The sequence below is a fragment of the Micromys minutus genome (assembly GCF_963924665.1).
Source record: "Micromys minutus genome assembly, chromosome: 24".
NCBI lineage: Eukaryota > Metazoa > Chordata > Mammalia > Rodentia > Muridae > Micromys > Micromys minutus.
Window position 1 is genome coordinate 25,087,388 of NC_137959.1, and position 19,261 is coordinate 25,106,648.

Genomic DNA, 19,261 nt, shown 5'->3' on the forward strand with positions numbered 1-19,261 from the left:
AACAAAATAGAAGAAAGGTTATGAGGAATGATGACATGGTCAATAAAATACTAAAATCAGACATGACCAAGGGGGGAAAATGAGTATAACAGCAATATTCAAGGTCTGTAGTATGCAAACAACAGAACAAAACCTAGACCTCACAGGAGAAAAAACCAGACAAGATAGAAACTACAGATACAGAGAATCTAAATAAAAAATATGGACTTAGATACAGAAATGGACATTCAAGCGTGAGACTCTTAGAATGTCAAATATACATGACCATAGAAGAACTCATTTACAAATTTGAGATTTAAAAATATGTCAATAAAACAGTATTAAAAACAAAAAATGAAAAAAAAATTACCTCATCTTTAATAACAAATGCATTTGACCTTAATCATAAACAACAACTCTAAAAGCAAGAAAATTATAGAGTCATATATTTAGGTGCATAAAAGTAAATAATAAATAAATCAAGATTTTTATACCAAGCAAAACTGACTTCTTAAAAAGGGTAGAGAACTAAAACATTTTAATAATTACTCAGGCTTTTTCACTACCTATTTAAGCACTAAAGGAAGGCATAAGGTGATCCTAGACCACATCGTTAGGCATTCCCAGTATAATTAAATTTACCTAAAGACAGGTTTAGTTCAAGTCTAATGAACTGACTTTGGATAGGATTATTTCTTTTATGGACAAATGTACTGCAGTTAAGATAGGTTAGAGGCAATAAGTCTTCTTCTAAAGAGATTATGTTTCACAGACAGAAAGCTCTTCGAGTGGCCCAGAATGTTTGTAACAAACTGCAGACTGGGGTGAAGATTTTTTTTTTTAAAAAAGGGAACACAATCTGAACCTGAAAGATGGACAAGATGTGACAAAATAGGGATGTAAGGAAAGGATCGTCATTTGGACAAATATTAGAAGAAGGTTCACATAAGCTTAAGAAATTAGTGTAGTGGAGGGAAATGCTGTCCACTTAAGCTAACGAAAACTGAAAAAGAAAAGGCCTTAAGACATGAATCACTGCTTAAGAGCAGTCACTGCTCTTCCCAGAGGTCCTGTGTGTAATTCCCAGCAACCACATGGTGTCTCACAACCAACTGTAATGGGACCCGATGCCCCTTCTGGTGTGTCGGAAGAGAGTGACAGTGAGTTTACTCACATACATAAAATGAATAAATAAATATTTGAAAAAGAAAACTGAAAACTGTTCCAGAAAGCTCTGTCAACTGTGGAAAAATTCTCTGTAGAAGAAAATGCCTGTTATGCAAGCCTGAGAAACTCTGTATTTAAATCCTATGACATATGTAAAGATGGAAAGAGTATCTATTCTATTAAGTTTTCTTCTGACTTTCTTATGTGTGCATACACTCACAAGCACACAGACATACACACACACACACACACACACACACACACACACACACACACACACACAGACAGACACACTTACATACATATATATGTATGAGTACATGAGCACACCTTGTATGTTTGTGTGTTAGGGAAAGAAAATGTGAGTTATATAGAAGAACTTTTTTTGTTTTTCTCTTTTTAGCTAGTTGTGGTCATTACTGTGAGTCATAAAATCAGAAAGAAATCATCTATTCTCTTCAAGATCATACAGAAAACCAAAACCAAAACCAAGCCTGAAAATGCCATGCAATGTACATCTTATGTGAAATTACAGAACTGACTATATATAAAATGTTCATCAAAACTGCTGGGGATTAGAATAAGAAGTTTATGCTAATCAAGCCAATTGAGATGGAAATTAATTATGCAGAAGCTTCACTATTTGGTTCTCAGAAGAAGCTAGATATTATTTCAGGAGCTCAGATTTCTTATTTTCATTGAACATATACATACATTTGCTACCAAGATTTTCACAAAGAGTCAGTCCTGTTAAATATTTTAGTGTAACTTAAACTTTTATCCCAAAACTGTTGGTACTAAGTGGCAGAAATGTATTATTTGTTTTTCTACTTCTCTTTCAGGTCTCAAAGTGTGTAAGATTGTCATATTTATTACATTGAATTTTCCAGTTTGAGTTATTAACATTTATAGATCTACAAACACACTGTTTCAGAATTCTGGTATATCACATCCTTTCTCAATATAGAAATGTTTCAGAAAACACAGAGAAGACATTTCACTAAGTGTTGCTTTTAATCACAGTCCCTAAATGTTAATAAAATCTGATATTGAGTTTTCTCAAAGCCCCTGTCTCAAATATTGTTGCCATGACACCTACACACACTATAATTTAGGGAAGAAATGTTATAAAAAGAAGCAATAAATATTTATTTTTACTATATTTCCTGTTTTTTCATAATGTTTAGTGAGATGTAATCAAAACCTGATTTGCAATTTATCAATGTGGAAAATTATTTCCATATCTAGGGAAGTGTAGCTGACCAAAGACAGCATGTGCTCACAGATCTAGGTTTACATTTAGGTTCCAGTTACCTTCTCCAAACTTCATTCCACCTACTCATAACAATCAGGGAATATTTACTCTCCTGTTGCATTATGAGAATGGAGCCATGTAGCATGAGGTCTAACAGGAAAGGCAACGTACATAATAAATATGTTTTTTCTGCACTACAGCCTCAGTGTATGTAGAATAAAACATTGTCATAAATATGCAACACATTCTGAATGTTAACAAAAATATTCAAGGTGCCAACATTTACTAAAAAAAAATATATTTATTTTAATACCTTTTATTGTAATCTGATAAACTTCAAAAATTGGGCAACCTGTTGTGAATAACCACTGTTTTTGTCTGATACTGAAGGTACAGCATCTGCATTCCTACATTTCTATTTTTATGTGTTCAACTCAATAGGTGCTCATTGGTTTATGCACATATAGGAAAAGTCAGGTTGGCATCTATGTAGCCGACTCATGCCACATAAAGACATAGGTAAAGCAGAGTGGTCAGAAGCAAGAGTATTTCTTTTGAATGTTGAGGGAAATTAAACAGTTCCATGACACACATAGTGAAATGCACTGTGAAAAATTCCAAAGAGACATATTCTTAATGCTTGCCGTTATTTTTACATTCTGAATGGTAATTGTGATCCAGAAATCTATACTGCATGTTTAAACCTCTGATTTTACACAACATTGAGTTTTACTTACTGCTTTAGAATATTAAACATGATGTTTACTTATGAAATGTTATATAAACTGAGATGAGTTTGTAATTTATTTATGTGAGTGCCTATCTTAATCAATAAAAGTAGTGTCAAATTGTTATCTTGTGTTTGCCCTTGAAAGTTACCTTGTTTGAGAAATAATTGCAACAAGAAAAGAAGTTGGATTAGAAGACTTTATCCACCTCTTCTGTAACTGTGAAAGTTTCTGCATTAGTTTAACACCAATGACCTTCAATGTACTCTCAGATAAAGAAGGGATAATAAAAATCTATTGTGCTTCCTTCATATGGTGTTTGAAAGAATTAACTAAAATCAAAGGTGTTAGTGTGCCTTGTGATCTACAAGGCTTTGTATTAATGTAAGGGATTATTCCTTTCATCATTATTAATAAACAGATGAACTCCTTACATTACAATATAATATATCACATCTTCAGAAAATAATGCCTTAAATGCAAATCGATTAACTAATTTGTTGTTGCATTTTATGATTCTGAAGGCTTTTCCAACATGTAACTCACATTTTCTACAACAAAATATTTCCCTTTTCTGAGACTGGGGAAGAAAATGTGATCTAAAGTGAAGATATGATTTTAATGTAGTATTACTGAAAAAATCTTCATAAGAAAAAAGTCAGCTCTTATGGAGTTCTTGAGGGATTAATTTCTTTAATATATAGTTGTATCACATGATGTACAGAACACATACCTTTAATGACTCATGTATATAATTTTAATATGTAAATATATTTAATAAACTCTGAATAGAAACAAGGGGATGTACATTTATAGTAATTTCAAGACAGATATAAACAAACTGTATAGAAAATGACAGAACCTTTAAGGCTTTATCTACATCTATTTTTTTCTTGAGATCTATGGAATTTAAATTTAAAAAAAATATGTAACATTAATTTAAAATAAGAGCATAAATGGATCAATGAATTCAAGATATAAATCATGCATGCAGATTTAATTAGTTACTTTTACTTTTGTTGCTCTAAACACATTGCTGCAGTAGTCACACTTGCATAGTAATTTTTGCGTATGACCCAACCAATATAATTGATGTTATATATTTAATTTTTATCTTTTCTACCTAATAAATAAAAATATATCTATATTTATTTTATCAGTGATTCAAATCCATAAAACTTACTTTGATCTTTCTTATTATAGAATGTACTTGGATTTTTTAAAACAGTTTTGCATATGTAAAATTCAATGTTTACAGATGTTTTTACCAAGGTGTATATGTGTGTGAACCATTCCTAGAATCTGCAGAGATCAGAAGATGGTTGATCTCTTGGAATTGGAATTACAGCCAGATATTAATCATAAGGTTTACTGTGTGCTTGCTGGTGGATTGAATCCAGGTCCTCTAGGAAAGCAATCAGTGTACTTAACCACTGAACCATCTCTTTAGCAGCAATATTGCAGAAATTTTCATTGCTTTACCAAAACTCAAGATATATATACTATTTTAATGTCATATGTGCATATACCATTCTTCACAAAAATTTAATAAATGAAAATAAACTAAAATTGACTTTAGCAGGTTATAAAAATAATATTTTGTTTTTGTGAAATATATTTTGTATCTACTAAATATACATCAGTATTATCTTCAGACAATGAATAAAACCTGCTTGAAAACAAAATGAGTCAATGTTTTCTTTAGATACTAAAAATTAGATACTAATTTTTAGATAAAAAGTGTATTTTAGTTAATTTTTATTATTATAAGCAATCTACACATTAGGCATAAAAGAAGACAACATCTTGAACAATAGGAGTTAAGAAGCAAGAATGATAATTTGGAGATAATATTTGAATGTAAACTCATGAGTAGACAAGACCTACAACTTCTAAAATTTAAGTAAGGTGAAAATCTAACTTATGGACAGGGCTTTTAATCTGATCTTTGGTTCATCATGTGAGCTAAAGCTTTTCTTGACCTTTCCTGCCTATGAATAACCCTGAATGCCTCTCTCTCTCTCTCTCTCTCTCTCTCTCTCTCTCTCTCTCTCTCTCTCTCTCTCTCTCTGTTTCTGCAGTGAACATTAAGGTGAAGAAATGAATATAATTGTATTTTTGGATGTGGGTCACAGTGCATTCCATGATTCCACTTATTCATGACAATTACATCTGTAGTAGTTTGAATAAAAATAGCTCCCATAGACTCCTCTGTTTGAAAGCTTGGCCCACAGGACTAGTGGGATTAGGAGTTGTGGCCTTTTTGGAATAGATGTGGCCTTTTTGAAAGAAGCATGTAACTGTGGTATAGGCTTTGAGATCTCTGAAGCTGAAATCTGCATAGTGTAGCTCATTGTTTTTCCTTATTCCTAACAAATCAAGATGCAGAACTCTCAGGTCCTTCTCTAACAATGTCTGTGTGCATACCAACATAGTTCCCACCATCGTGATAATGGACTAGACTTCTAAACTATAATCTACCCCAAATTAAATGTATTCCTCTAGAAATGTTGCTGTGCTCATGGTGTCTCTTCACAGTAATAGAGGGTGTACATAAGAAAGAAAATGGTACCAAGGACTGGGATATTATTTTGATATGTGAGAACATACTTGTTTGGGGGTATGTGGAAAACTTGGAGAATTTCAACAAGAAAAGTTGTCGAATGCTTTAAGTCTGACAATAAAAGTCGATGCTTGTAAGACAGTGGTGCTGAGGGAATTTGAAACGTGCAGCATAAGAGGTTGCAAGGGAGAAAATAGTTTATGTGACTGTTCTCTACCATTCTCCCAACCATATGTCTTAAGCTGAAGACTTATGGATTAACAGCCTTGACAGATGGCATTTCCAAACTACATTCCACTGCATTGTGTGACCATTAGTGTTCAAGCTTACAAGACCTGTAGGGAAAACCAGCAGGCTGAGAAAGAAAAATACAAATGTGGAGTTCAAGTAGAAGGGGGCCACCAGGAAGTGGAATGGAGCTAAATCCTGTGTTCAGCCAAATAAATAGATAAAAAAAAAATGTCTGATGTTAAAAAACATACAACTTAGCTAAGACTCGAAATTATAAAATGGCATTAAAGAAAAGATTAGAGCTGTGTGAATGGGCCCACTATTTAGTACCAGTGCTCCAGAAGCAGAGGCAGAGACAGAGAGATTTTTGATTTTGAGGCCAGGCTAATAAATAGATTGAGTTTCAGGACAGCAAACTTCTGCAGTAAAGGAAACCATCAAAAACTGAAAATTAGTGAATATGTGAATGAGGAAGTGTGTTCTAGCCCCAGAAAATAGCAGGTTTGTAATGAGGTTCTGGAGTTATAAAGGGGAGAACAGGATTATGTAATGCCCCTCCACAAATAATAAAAACTGCCATGGATGTGTTAGAGTGACCCTTGCATGGAGTCCTAGAGAGGCCATTGTTCATAGCTCAGAAAGTGAAACTTAGGTTGTCTTGGAGACCCAAAAATGTTGAAGATGCCAGAATCATAGGGTTCCTACTGAGAAAAGCATCTAACAGGGAGTGAAAACAGCCTGTTGTAGTCAAGAAAGCTGAACTGAGCTGGGGACTCTGAAGAATAACTTTATCACAGACATTGAGGTACAGAGTTTGGAGCTTTCAGTATATGCTTTCTTACTATGCTCACTTTAGGAATATTAATGTAGATCCCGTGTCATTATATGCTGGAAATATGTAATCTTCTTTATTTTATTTTGATTCTTAAGGGCATTACAGTTAAGAGATTGGATCAATCTCTAAAGAATTTTGACATTTCAAATAAGTTTGAGACTTTTATAGATTATGGGTACTTTTGAAGTTGGACTAAATGCATTTTGCATTAAGTTATCACAACAAAATTATGGGAGGCAAGAAGGGAATTTGATAGACTGGATAGGAATGCTTCAATCATAAAGACTCATGTGTTTGGATGTTTGACCCATAGGGAGTAGCACTACTTGGTGGTATAGCTTTGTTGGAGTAGGTATGCCATTGTTAGAGCGATTGTGTCACTGTGGGGACAGGCTTTGAGGTCTTAGAAACTCAAACATGCTTAGATTCTGTATAAGACTGCTGTCTAAAATGTAGAACGCACAGGCCCATGACCAGCAGCATTACCTCTGTACATCACCATGTTTCCAGCCATGATGATAATAGACTAAACCACTGAACTGTAAACCTACCCTAATTAAACCTTTTCATTTATAATAGTTTCTGTGGTTATGCTGTCTCTTTACAGCAAGAAAAACCCCATGACAATACTAAATACATGTACCATCTACTTTAGTGATATCAATACTAGTAATGAAACTTCTTAAGTTATCCATAATTTTTCAAAAATAAAAAAATGCATCTGAAACTAGTAGAGCTTTAGTTGAGCAACAACACACTTTATAATACATCTAATTGTCTTGCATAAATATGTACCCCTTGGGAAATGGTTTCCATGAAGGAAAGTCAGATGAACTGATGGACATTTATACCTTTCCAGTGGCTTTGCACTGTCATTTTTCTGAACAAGAGTTCAGCTTCAGAGTTTTAATGCCTTGGACACAGGTCTTCTGACAGATAAACCTTGAGTTGCTCTTGATTTATTAGGGTTTCTATTACTGTGATAAAACACTATGGGCAAAATCCCCAAGATTGTGGTGCTACATCCCATGATGTCATTAGTCTTAGCATCACAGTATAAAGCATATTTCCAATTGTCTATGTCCTACAACCTTTCAAACTTCAAACTTTATATATTCAGTCTTTTAAAATCTAAAGTTCCCCTAAAACTGCAAAGCCTTTCTAGATCTCTAACATTTTAAATATCTTGGTATGGGACTCGAAAGAATTTAGTTTCAAAAGTCTTGACAGTGGTACCTCTGTGACTCTGCCACCCACTCTCCATCCACTTTTTTCTTCTCTTTAAGTCATTTCCATACCATAGCTGCTGTAGTTATTGGTGACCTTCCCGTGGTGCTGGAATTTTCAAAATGTTTTGTTAACTGCTGCAACTGAGTAGAACTTTCACCTAGAGCTTCTCTGAGTTCTCATTAACCTGCTACACAACGACAATCCCCAACCTTTTTTCCATGACACCTTCAGTCCTGGAATTTGGACAGCAACTGAGGCACTTTATTGTGAGATTTCCTTGCCCCTCTTATGGTACTCCTATCCTGACATAAATAACTGAGACTCAGCTGCTCTCCATTACCCCTGTGACTTTAGAACCAGTATGATTTGCGTGACACATGCATTACTATGTTTGACTTCCAGGATAAGGTGTACCTTGTGAACCACAGCTTCTCTCTGTTGGCACAAAGGACACACTGCTAGGAGATTTTACCTCAGTGATGCACCTCTCTGCCTAAACATAGCTGGTTCTTCATCCCTGATTAACCAGCACTGAGATAACCAACAAGGAAAAAAAGTTTTCCTGTTAGTGGTTCTTAATTTAAAAAAAAATTACACAAAAGTCCCAATAGATATTTTGCTTTCCTCTGAAACTTCACAACTTATCCTTCCATTTTTTAAATTCTCTTATCATTTTATGTTTAATCTCCTAGTGATTATGCTTTTGAAAAATACATGTCAAGCATAAATTTTTACATCCATTCCTGTAATACATGGTCAGATCTGGTGAGGCAGTACTCCATGGTCTGCTATCAATTTGTCTTAGGTTTCTAATTCTGTGGTAAAATACCATAAAAAACATATGGAGGAAAGAATTTATTTCACTTATACATTTTTGAAGGAGGTCAAGGGAAAAAAATTCATGACAGAATCCTTGAGACAGGAACTGATACAAAAGACCACAGAGAAATCATGCTTATAGCTTGTTCTTCATGGTTTTCTAATCTTGCTATTTATAGCATTCTGGACCTCTAGCACTGGCAGTCTTGATTGCTGATCAATCAAGGAAATGTGTCATAGTCGTGCATAGTCTAATCTATTGAGGTAATTTTCTCAACTGAATTTTGTTCTTCTAAAATGACTCTATTTTGTTCCAAGTAGTCATAAAACTAAATAACCCACATATATAAGAGAAAGTCATGTTTTTAAAAATTTTATCTTGTCTGATCATGAGTTATTTCAGGTTCTTTTTATATATTCTCTGAATTGTTAAATCACTACTCCTGTCCTTTACCATTCTCATAAAAATCTTCTGAAAATCCTGACTGTTTATGTAAAGAAAATTGTGAGGCCATCAATTTGACATAAAGAGATTAGGGAACACTTCACACGATACATTGAATTTCAGTGTACTTCATGAGTTTGATTAGAAGAAAAGAAAGATAAAACATACATTTCTGGATAAGTATCTTGAAAACTGTGCTTTAGTACCATTTAGTTGGATTTCGTTTAAAAACTGGGGGGAAAAAGTCAAAAGAACCAAAGCCCTTTTCAGGCTTATATACCTTTATATGTTCTACATGTCTCTTTTTCTTTTCTTTTCTAAAATTAGTTACTCTCTATATTTACATTTGAATTGTTATCATCTTTCTCTAACTAGCTCCTATACCCCTCCCCTCCTTTTGTCTTCATAAAGGTGTACTCATTCTTAATTTTATCGGGATCGTGGGATTTAAAGAATTGTTACAAGAGCATTTTTTAAAGTTGTTTTGTGCTTAAGTATGTAAATAAACTGTCCAGTGTCAGACCCTAGGCATGTCAGCCAACACCTATATGTTAAGTCATGTTGAACAAGATTCCCTTCTTATTGCATATCAATCATTTCTCTAACAACAATAGCATTTTAGGGGCTGTCATAGTTTGGACAATTGTCTCAGTGAGTAAAGAGCTTGCCATACCAATGTAACAAGAGATCATATTCCCAACACTCACCTAAATGGCAGAAAAACATTATAGCATGGATGTAATCGCAGCATATGTGAAACATATACAAGGAATGTTTAGTTCAGACAGGTTAGAAGAATCAGCATGATGTAGGTTAAAGTGAGAGACCCTTCCTCAGTAAATAACTGTAGAGTAATGAAAGAACATAACAACACTCAAGCACTTTCACACATACAAACTTGCACACATACTAACACTATCCATGTGTACACACAGAGTTTCAGTCATAATTTCATTGTATAGTGCAAACTGCACACAAAATTATGCATTCAAACCCTGGCACACAAAACAGCTGCAAACCACTGAAAGGAAAAAAAAAAAAGTACAAAAAAAAAAAAAAAACACATGGCATACTCATCTCTATCAATCACTAAAGGCCCCATGTGTGGAGTAATTTAATTTCTCTTACTGGTTTGTTTTTGTCTTTTTTTCAGGCATTTCAAGTAAATGTCTTGGGATTGTGATGAAAAAACCAACCTATTCTATCCTGTATCAAGAAGTGACCATGTTACTCCTCTAGGCAGCACCAGAATTCATGGGAATGACCAAAGAAGAAGATGTATACATTTACTGCAAGTGCTTCTTTGGCTTACAGTGAAAGTTATTTTAATATTACACAAATAAATGATGCAGTGTTCTATGGTTTATTTCCCGGTTTTACACAAGGACCACAAAACATGTTCTTAGTAAAGAATTTTTAGTTCAAGCCTGGAATTTAAAATTTCATGTGAAAATGTTGATATGAGTTTGGCAAATTAGAGTGAATAAAAAGATTCAAGTTTGAGAAATATTATTTTACCAGAAGCATAAAAAACAACTAATGTTTATCATCCATTTATGATGCACCTGAAATTTCTGTGAACTAGTGATCAGTCTGCCAGAGATTCCTACACCAGTAAATACACAAAGCAAAATAGAATAGGCCTACATTTTTTGACTTTTTATGGTACTTCCTGTGGAAAGAAGACAATATGTATACTTGTCATGCGAAGTGAGACCACCAAACTTATGATTAGCAACTTCATCACCATCTTTATCTAGTAGCTTATCAGAGTAAGAACTAGAAACAGAAAGAGTGGTCTACTTCTAGATGAAGATGAATATGGGAAGAGAGACAATATGAATAACAATATCAAAATTAAAATCATGCATGTGTTTGTAACTAGTAAGATGTGTTTGCAGGTTTAAAGAGGACAAAGGTAAATGCAATTTCTGTGAGGATTCAGGTAACAAATGTTTGAGACAAAGAAAGGCAACATGTGCAAAATGGGCCTGCTGGGGGTTCAGAGGATAAATATTGGTAAAGCAAATGCTTCTTTCAGTGAGTCCTACAAGCTTCTATCAAGCATGGGAAATTTGGCTTGTGTCTGTTTCCTCTATCACTCACCCCTGGCAAAGCTCTTTTTGGTCCCTTTCTGCCTTAGTCAAGAAACCAAGACAGGTTTTCAGATTTTTGACGTTTTAAATGTAGTCATCCAAATATGTTTTAGCCATAAGCATCATTCAGAACCATTTAAAATACCCTGCAGTCTTGCAGTCTTCTAGGACAGTCATGTTCATATCAACATCTAGAGATTTTAGTAATGTTTAAAAGACTAAGTAGGAGGGAATAGTATCAGTTTTTAAAATTATGTTAGGAAGCACTTGAAGAAATAATCAAATATTTACCCTTTCAACAATATATGAAGGTTTACTTTTTTTTTATTTAAGGAAGAATCCCAATTGCTTGTTATTAAAGACTCCTTGCATTTTTTATAGTTATTCCACTGGATCATGTGATAAATGGGTGCTAGTACTGTGGGTTAGAAACAATGTCAAGCAAACATTTGTCTGAATTGCTGCTAATGAGCTAAAGTATCCCAGCATGAATTTTGAGCCAGGAGCTTGCATATAATTTCAGAAATTTACATTGTCTCATAGAGGATCATTGAATACCGACCTTTCTACAACAATGAGGACATTAAAATTAAATTCAATTTCATTAAACAGTGAATAAAATTTTCTGCTTTCTTCACCCACATCTACTTTATTGCCTAGTGGGGAAAATAAGATTACTAAACAGATGTATTATTACATTTTTTTCTTAAAATTGTATGAGATTATAATATAAACACATTATTTCTCCTTTTCTTTTCCTTCCTGCCAATAATTTCATGTATAATTCTTGGTCTCTTTCAAATACATGGCCTATTTTTGTTAATAATTGTTTACAAATTGTTGTAATTATAAATAAGACCTGTTTAGTCTTTGGGAAGTTACTTGGATATATAATTTTTCAGGCTTACTATTTGGTTCTAGATAATCAACACATCACACATACACTTTTTTTCAAAATTATAGGAATCTGGTGTTTATGTTTTACAGAATTATTGCATAACCTTCCTTGACAGAATGGACTTATTACACAGACATTTAATTTACATATAAACATGTGCATTATGAAGAATGAGGCCAATTATTTTATTTTATGAAAATAAACTTTCACATGGGTATGTCTAGCTCATGGGTATGCCTGCTTTAATGTCTGCTTGCATTTGTTGATTCATATATATGCTCAGGTATTCATAAATGTCTGAAAACAAGCATGCTGAAACAAAATGTTGATGGTAAGTACCTTCCCCAGTCCCTCTTCATATCATAACATAAGACAAAAATCTGTCAGCTGAACTCAAAACTCACGAATTAAAGCTACAGTTACCCATCTTTCTCCTGTTTTAACCTCCCTCATTTCGGGATTATAGGCATGCTGTGAAGTTACTCTCACTCACACAGCATGCTCTTTGTCTGTAGAGAAAGCGCTTCAACTCTGGCACCTAGATATTGTTGTTGCTGCTGTTATTATTGTTATTATTATTATTATTATTATTATTATTATTATTATTATTATTCTACACTCCAGGTTCTATTCCTCTCCTAGTCAACCCTCCTACTCTTACACATCCCATACTTACTTGTTGCTCACACCTGTAGCCTTGAGGATGTTTCCACCCCAATTACCCCACCAGACTTCTAAAGTCTCTGGGGCCTCCAGTCTCTTAAGTGTTAGGTGCATCTTCTCTGACTGAACCCAGACCCAGCAGTCCTCTGCTGTACATGTGTTGGGTGCCTCATATGAGCTATTGTATGCTGCCTGGTTGGTGACCCAGTGTTTGAGAGATCTCAGGGACCCAGTTTAATTGAGATATCTGGTCCTTTTACCTGGTGGCCTATCTCCTCAGCTTCTTCCAGATTTTCCTTAATTTAACCTTAGGAGTCACCTTCTGTTCATTGTTTGGGTGAAATATCTGCATCTGAATCTTTAAGGTGCTTGGGTCTTTCAGGGGAAGTCAGGAAGGTCCCTTTTTGTGAGTGCTCCATATCCTCAGTAATAGTGTCAGGGTTTTGGGGCCTCTCACTGAGCTAGATCTTTCTACGAGCCTGTCACTGGACCTTCTCTTTCTCAGGCTCTTCTTCATTTCCAACCCTGCAGTTCTTTCAGAATGGAACAAAAATGGGACAGAGTTTTGACTGCAAGATAGCAACTCCATTCCTCACCTGATGGCCTGTCTTTTGGCTGGAGGTGGGCTCTACAAGTTCCCACTCCCCAATGTAGAGCATTTCATCTAGGATCCCTCCCTTTCAGTTCTGAGAGTATCTCACCTCCCAGGTACCTGGTACCTTCTGGACGGTCCTCCCAACCTCCTAACTCCAGAGGTTGTCTGTTTCCCTTCTTTCTTCTGGCTGTCAGGGCTTCGGTTCTTTTCCCCCCTCCTATTATGAGATCTTGTTCTCCTCTCCTCCCCCTGACCTGCCTCCTTTCCCTCTCTCCTGTCTTGTGATTGAGTTTTTTAAAAAAAGCCTGGATTTCAAAATATACTATTTAGTAATTGTGATTTAGAAAATGTCAAATGTACTAACTTTCAAAAATATTTTTACATTTTTTGGAATTTTCCTTGACAGATAATAACATTTTATGAAAGAATATTTTAGGCAAATCAGTCTGTGCTAATAAAATCATAATATCTATGATTATATTTACTAATTTATTTACTTTATATGAATTGCAAATTTCTGTTCTTGGTCAAGATATCAAAACCTTGTAAAAAAGAAAAAGTTTCTGTATGAATGTGCAAAGTTATAAAATATTAAATTCTATGTGAAACCATTCAAGAAGCATAACATCAACTAAATGGATAAAGATATACATCCTTATCTCAACATGCACAGATATGAAAGAATATGTCTAGAAAGAGTTTCTAGAATTATTCATTTAAAAAAGTGAGCAGGCTTTTCAAGTTGAATCAGAGGGATACTGAGAGTAAGTTCTATCCATAGTACACACCCCTTGTAGAAGAAATAAATCAAAAATCTCTTCTGACTTAGAGAGAGAGAGAGAGAGAGAGAGAGAGAGAGAGAGAGAGAGAGAGAGAGAGAGAGAGGCAGAGAAAAAAGGCACAAAGGGAGAGAAGGATAGGGAGATAGACAAACAGACAAATATAAAAATAAATAGAAAACCAATTTTTGTTTTTATTACCATATTTCACGTTACCTTTAATATTAGTTGAGATATTATAGTATCTATAATATTAATATAATAGACATATTGTATATACATAATATGTATAATATAATGCATAATGTAGATATTCAGTATATCTATATATTTTTGTAATATAATATTTATTTAATTATCATACAAATGTTAGTGGATATATATATATATACATATATAAGAAATATATATGTGTATATATATAAACATATGCATACACACACACACACACACATATATATATATATATATATATATATATATATATATATATATATAATCAGATCTTATTCTATTTGAAACCTTAGGAATTAAAGGGTCTCATGATGAAGCCCATAGACTATCTGAACTCAGACAATATGTTCCCACACAATAAAGACTTGGTTCTCTGTATCACATGGTCTTCACCACATGGTTCCTGGAGTTCAAACATGACTTACATGCCTAGGCAGAAAATACTTTTAGCTGCTAAGCCACCTTGCTGGCCCCAAAAAGTTACATTTTAATTGAGTCAAGAATGTTAAATGATATGGCGTCCCCATAAAAGTAGTTTAGTATTGGGATCTTTTTATATACCTCCTTATTGCAATATATACATAAAACTGTAAATTGGGATTTTCCAAGAAATTGGGTTAAAAGTATGCTAGGTTAGTCAAGCAAACTAATGCAATGTCTTTGAAGGCTTTTCCTGAATGTTAATTAAGTATGAAACATCCTATTTATTTGTGCTTTAGATAGAATGACAAAAGAGATCTCTGAGAATGCAGACTGTCTTGCATGTTGCCTGCCTACAGTTCTGCTAGCTGAGTACTCTGATGCATCATCCCCACTGTGATTCCCTCAGAAACAACAAGATCAAATAAATCATTCCCTGCTAAGTGGTTTTCTAAATACTGTGTCACAATCAGCAACACTGTTAGGTAATTTCTTCCTGATTTATATACAGCACTGTAACCCAAATCTTCATGAGGAGAAAGGATTTTATGATTTGAGAAAATTAGAAATGTTAAACTATCAGCACCATTGATTATTATTGTGTGCCAAGTCAGTCACAGAGTGGTTTGATGAAAAGTTTATGTGTGCTCAATAAAACTTTATGCATTCTTTCAGTCAGACAAACATATTGAAAAAGGTTACATGTAAGTTGCACTGTGACACCCCCTCCCCAATTTCAAGGTCACCTCATGAATATATTTTGATCCAGCAAATCTTGTTTGAGACTTCCTTTATTGAAGGAGGCATGAAAAAGTAAATGAAATAATCAGATGTAAGAACTAACGTACATTCTGGGCCTGAACTTTTAACATTTTCCATCTAATTATTATTTTCCATTTTCTTGATCACATTATATTAAAATGTTTGAATGTCAATTTCCTCTACCACTTCACTTAATAAAACCTTTCTCTCCTTTGAGCTCTTAAGATGTTAGCTTTAAATCAAACTGACTTCACCCTTTGTGATTTACATATGTTGGAGAAATAAAAGCCCTTTCAAGAGTCACTATGGGCCCTGGGAGGCCTCCAAGGAGTATTAAGACCTTGAATTTTATGTGAGCTGCCTCAAATACAAACCACAATCTCTCCCTATGGAATACTAATGGCATTTATGTATGGTTACATTTTCATGTGAATGTTTTTAAAGCCTAGAAACTGCCCACGAATAAAATAGCCTTTGTGTTGGTTGTTAGGAAATGTAATTTCTGCTCGGATGCAAAAGAGACAGTGTTCCATTTGATGTTTCCAGAGTCCAGTTTAACCTGAATAATTAGTGCATGCTTTAGAAGGCTAAGAAACAGTGCACATTGAAACTTCAGCTCATGTTCCTATGAAACTTACCCAAAAAGACATTTAAGATATTGAAAATGTAATTAGGGGGGTTGATTTTTGTTATCTTTCAGTAGATTTAATTCAAATGATCTTTCCTTTACAACTATAGTTTTTGCTTTACTTTGTGAATACAAGTTCTTGGTGTTAAATATCAATAGGATTTATTACCAGGATTTAAAATGTTATGGAGTACTGATCTAAAAAATTGCTTTAATATTAGACCATTCTCATACAATTTGCATGCCTTTTTATGCTCTCAGAGGATTGTAAGCAGGACAAAGAGATAAAGATGTGGTAGGGCAATCTCCATGGAGTTGGGGATCATACCCAGCATAAAGGCCAACAAAACCAACAAAAAATGACAGACTATTAAAAAGGCAACTTTAAATTCCAGTCTCAAAGTTGGCTGCATATTGGTTCACTCCAGGACCATCCCCATCTCTCTCACTATCTCTCTCTCTCTCTCTCTCTCTCTCTCTCTCTCTCTCTCTCTCTCTCTCTCTCTTTCTCTCTATCTATCTATCTATCTATCTCTCTCTCTCTCTCTGCTGTGAATGTAGAAAAGGTGGATATTCCAATAATATACCCTGAATTTCAAATATATATTTACTGTGAAACAGCCTTTGATGAATAGTCTTCAGTGAGGTGATGCGCTTGAAATCTCTTTAGGCTTCCAAATCCAATTTAGAACAAACAAAGAAACAAAAACAATATTCTGCTAAGTTAGTTTATCAATAATTGTCCTACCCTGATACCAAATTACCTTTAATGTCTGATTGAATTCCATTTCTACACTTAATAGTTTGCTCTCAGCAACCTTTTAACAATAATTCTGTTGAGTAAGTTTAATAACAATTCTACTGCCCTGGTCGTATTCGTTTTGTAATTTTCTATCCAGTCTTTTTCAGTCTAATAATTGACAATAAAGCCATATCACCTTTGATATGCTTAGAGTTGAGGTCATTCCTCCTCCATTGCAATCACTTGACTACTATCTGTCATACCATTTTAAAAATATTTCCAGAGAGAATAACTGCAAAAGTGTACAGAACAATAAAGGATTTCATAATTTATGATTAATGAGATTAAATAAGATATAATGTTAAAATTAATTTCAGCTCCATCTTTTATTGTTTTATCATGAAGATATTAAAAAAGAGTTGCGTATTTGACCTGAATTAAATTTTTATAAGAAACCATTCTTCAGGAGCCATGGCAGAGAATCAATAACCCAGAAACATTCCAGCTGATAGGAAGTACAATCAAGAATGATACTTTCAACTTTAAGCTAGTACAGGTTCAAAAGGAAAATGTGCATATTGTGCAAACATAATAAATATGGTGAGCTTGACAACACAGGTTTCGTGTGATTTGTCTTAATATTATATGGTAAATATAATTACTAGTCCTAATACTACATAGCTGAATTAAGAATTAAGAGGTATAGAATTTCTCCTTGAAATTTACAGCCAGTACAAAGAGAATTTGAATCTCAATACTAGGTGCAACACCTCCAGTTGCTGTTACAGTTTACTGCCGACTGGAAAAGATATAGTATCTCCAAACATAGTTTTCTTGTTTTTACTCCCATTTACTTTCCATGGTTCAGAGAAGATGATGTGAGCACATTCTGAATCCATTATTTAGAAACTTTCAAATTAAGCAATGACTAACTTGCAGATCACTCACTCTCTGAATACCATCACAAATGGCTTTGTGGGCCTTACACACAAGAATAACTCTTTGTCCTGCACATTGACCCATTATCTACTACTCTTCCAATTGTCATTTGGTAGCCATGTTAGCCATTAAACTCACAATTAAGCAATCATGGAATTTTGCTCAAGTAGGATTTCTTTAATTTAATTATGACTCCAAAGTGCAAAAGGAGTGATTCAATGAAGCAATAGTCCATAATACACAGGACAGATTAACTTAGGCACTGCGGTACAATTCCACAGTGCCTATAGGAAAATGCAGTATGAACAACATTTTGTTGGTATCCATACTTTTATGTGATATATATGTGGACATAGAATCTTTAGTTAATAGGACCCAGTGTGTTATTCTCTAGTAAAAACATGAAATCATATGTTCCTAAATATAAGCCAATATTCATATAGTCTCCATATCTCTCTCTAGATCTGCATGTAATTTGTACTGTGTATTCACAAATAAACCATGAGTGGAAGTACTGCCATGACCAAATCCCCTCATTATTCCTAGTTTTGCCTTACTTCACTGTTAGGTAAGCTCGGTTTCCCTTCTTAGTCTCATACTACCACAGCAAAGACCTTAAACTTGTGAGCATCACTTGCAAGAACCAGCTCACTTCCCAAATCCTTTGTTTTTCTGTGCATTTTTATTTCCTGTTCCATATCACTTCTCTATGTTCAAAGCAGCTGAGTGATGTCTGTATTTTTTTAAAACTTGTCTTGAAATGCATTCTTCCATTCCTCTTCAAACTAATTCTAAAATGTTTCATCCTCTCGAAAATTAGTTTGCAGTTGATATGTAGTATAGAAAATTCACACCATCTGTGGTAAATTCTTGGTGTTTTTATGTATATTGGTTTTCATTCTTCCTACTTTTTGGTCTCAGTTCTACTGTGTGGTTTATCTGACTGTATAATTTGGAAGGCAATGAGGAGGCTACTATTTTCTGGAACACTCTTTGGAACAATATGTTCCACATTGACCTTACTTTTATGTCTGGCTGATGACATTGGATTTGAGATATCTATCTTACAGTGGATGTTACTACCCATGAAGTCTCTGGGAACTCACAACTATAGTGTAAGTTTTCTCACATATTCATGCTGTTTAAATTTCCTTTGCTCATTTACTGAATTCAAGATGTGCTGTTAAAATAAAACATAATGATGACACTGTCATGATGCCTTCAATGAATAAAAAAAATGACTTTTGCTCTTG